The following is a 3,442-nucleotide window of genomic DNA, read 5'->3' on the forward strand; positions in this document are numbered from 1 at the left end:
AGAAAAAATACCATCTTGACTGGGCTGCCATTTTGATTAAATCTTTTGATTAAATATATATTATTATTATTATTATTATATATATATATATATCATCATCATCATCATCATCGTTTAACGTCCGCTTTCCGGGCTAGCATGGGTTGGACAATTTGACTGAGGACTGGTGAAACCGGATGGCAACACCAGGCTCCAATCTAATTTAGCAGAGTTTCTACAGCTGGATGCCCTTCCTAACGCCAACCACTCAGAGAGTGTAGTGGGTGCTTTTACGTGTCACCCGCATGAAAACGGCCACGCTCGAAATGGTGTCTTTTACGTGCCACCCGCACAAGAGCCAGTCCAGGGGCACTGGCAACGATCTCGCTCGAAAACCCTACAAAGGCCAGTCAGGCGGTACTGGCAACGGTCACGCTCAAGATGGTACATCTTATGTGCTACCCGCACAAGAGCCAGTCCAGGGGCACTGGCAACGATCTCACTTGGCTTGCCGGGTCTTCTCACGCACAGCACATTTCCAAAGGTCTCGGTCAGTAGTCATCGCCTCGGTGAGCCCCAATGTTCGAAGGTCTTGCCTCACCACCTCAGCCCAGGTCTTCCTGGGCCTACCTCTTCCACGGGTTCCCTCAACTGTTAGGGTGTGGCACTTTTTCACGCCGCTATCCTCATTCATTCTCACCACATGTCCAAACCAGCGCAATCGTCTCTCTTGCACACCACAACTGATGCTTCTTATGTTCAGCTTTTCTCTCAAGATACTTACACTCTGACAGGTATGCACATTGACATTACACATCCAGCGGAGCATACTGGCTTCATTCCTTGCAAGCTTACGCATGTCCTCAGCAGTCACAGCCCATGTTTCACTGCCATGTAGCATGGCTGTTTGTACACATGCGTCATACAGTCTGCCTTATACTCTGAGTGAGAGTCCTTTTGTCGCCAGCAGTGGTAAGAGCTCTCTAAACTTGGCCCAGGCTATTCTTATTCTAGCAGCTACACTTTCAGCGCACCCATCCCCACTACTAACTTGGTCACCCAGATAGCGGAAGCTATTGACTACCTCTAGTTTTTCTCCCTGGAATGAGATAGAAGTTGTTTCCTGTTTGTTTACAGTGTTTATTGCACCTGAACATCTGCCACATACAAAAACTAACTTCGTAGTTAATCTGCCTTTGATATTGCTGCACCTCTTATGTGTCCATAGCTTGCACCGGGTACATCTTATAGAGTTACTACCTACTCCTTTTCTGCATACTGAGCAGGGCCATCTACCTGAAGGGGTTTGTGTTTTATCTACCTTCCTACTTATTAGGATTTTGGTTTTTGCTAGGTTGACTCTAAGGCCCTTCGATTCTAGTCCTTGCTTCCACACCTGAAACTTCTCCTCTAGTTCTGATAGTGACTGCGCAATTAGTGCAAGGTCATCAGCATAGAGGAGCTCCCAGGGGCAACCTGTCTTGAATTCCTCTGTGATCGCCTGGAGGACTATGATAAATAGGAGGGGGCTGAGGACGGAACCTTGGTGGACCCCTACCTCTACCCGGAATTCATTACTGTACTCATTTCCAGCCCTCACCTTACTGGCAGCATCTCTGTACATGGCTCGCACAGCTATCACTAACCATTTTTCTATCCCAAGTTTCCTCATTGATCACCAGATAAGGGATCGGGGGACCCTGTCAAAGGCTTTCTCCATGTCAACGAAGGCCATATATATATATATATATATATATATACATATACAATTTCATTAAAAGGTATCCATTTTCCTTAAAGTTACGAGGGAAAAAATCGTATCTTGTGAATTTTCTTAAGTCCTCACCTCGTCCCTTCAGAAAAGAATTTACCCACAAATTTTGGCAAGACTTCTGCCCATCTCCTCCTCACCAAAAAAAAAACACCCTTTTAAATTACCCCCACCCCCATCCCTATTTCCTTCATTTTTAACTTTTTTTACAATTTTTTTTCAAAATATGCGGAAAAATACAGAGATTATGATTCTGAAAAACATTTCCAAAAATCTTTGTAAAATGTAAAAAAAAAAAAATTTTTTTTTTTTTTCTAAATATGCTGAAAAATACAGACATCATGATTCGGACAAAAATTTCAAAACATTTCCGTACTTATGGTTAGGCTTAGGGTTAGGGTTAGGGTTTTAGGGTTAGGGTTTAGGGTTAGGGTTTTAGAGTTAGGATTTTAGGGTTGTCAAAATTTAAGAAGTTGGGGGGAAAGTAGGGGGGGAAATTTCACAATGCCGCTTTTTGGCAATTTTCCGGAAATGGGAATTTTTGGCAAAAAAAATTAACAAAAGTAAACAAATTTGGGAGGAAAAAAGGATGAGGAGCGGAAGTCTTTCCCAAATTTCGTTATAATCGTTATGTATGCCGTTTGAAAGGTATTTATATAAAATTTTATTTAAAAAAAAAACCATTTTCCTAAAAGTTATAAGGGAAAAACTCGGATCTTGTAAATTTTCTGAAGTCCTCTCCCCACCTCACCCCCATTGCTTTCCGCACATTTTTGTTTTCACATTCGCTTTCTATACCTATTTTTAACACCCGTTGCACTTTTTTTTTTCGACTTCGTTTCCGGGTAATAATGTCAACATTAACCGATTAAAAAAAAGAAAAGTGGTGTGACAATCTCCGAATAATCAGTGTCTTCTCCGAAATGCATATACATATATATAAAAGCAATTAGCTGTTATAATACTTTCACCATCTCTGTATTTCCTTAAAACATTAACTCATGGTTCAGTTACCTGAGTACTGAATACAAAGGTACGTTATATGCTAAATTATTCACGTATGAATTGTGTTACATACATTTTTTTTGTGGAGGCGCAATGGCCCAGTGGTTAGGGCAGCGGATTCGCGGTCAGAGGATCGCGGTTTCGATTCCCAGACCGGGCGTTGTGAGTGTTTATTGAGTGAAAACACCTAAAAGCTCCACGAGACTCCGGCAGGGGATGGTGGCGAACCCTGCTGTACTCTTCCACCACAACTTTCTCTCACTCTTACTTCCTATTTCTGTTGTGCCTGTAATTCAAAGGCTCAGCCTTGTCACACTGTGTCACGCTGAATATCCCCGAGAACTACGTTAAGGGTACACGTGTCTGTGGAGTGCTCAGCCACTTGCACGTTAATTTCACGAGCAGGCTGTTCCATTGATCGAATCAACTGGAACCCTGGACGTCGTAAGCGATGGAGTGCCAACAACAACAACATACATATTTTATTATTTATTAAATGATAAAGAGGAACGTGCAGTTTGTTCAATTAATCCCTTTAAATACATTTTACTCAACAAATAATAATAAAATTGATCGTCTGCTGTCGGTGCATTTCCCCGTACGTACCCGCTACTTTCGTAATAAGGGTTGTGCTGTATAGACTGACGTGAGAGTGCTCTCCCCTCGTTGCCAGCGAGAATCTCGTGT

Source organism: Octopus bimaculoides, chromosome 2 (genome assembly GCF_046866305.1).
Source record: "Octopus bimaculoides isolate indiv1 chromosome 2, ASM4686630v1, whole genome shotgun sequence".
NCBI lineage: Eukaryota > Metazoa > Mollusca > Cephalopoda > Octopoda > Octopodidae > Octopus > Octopus bimaculoides.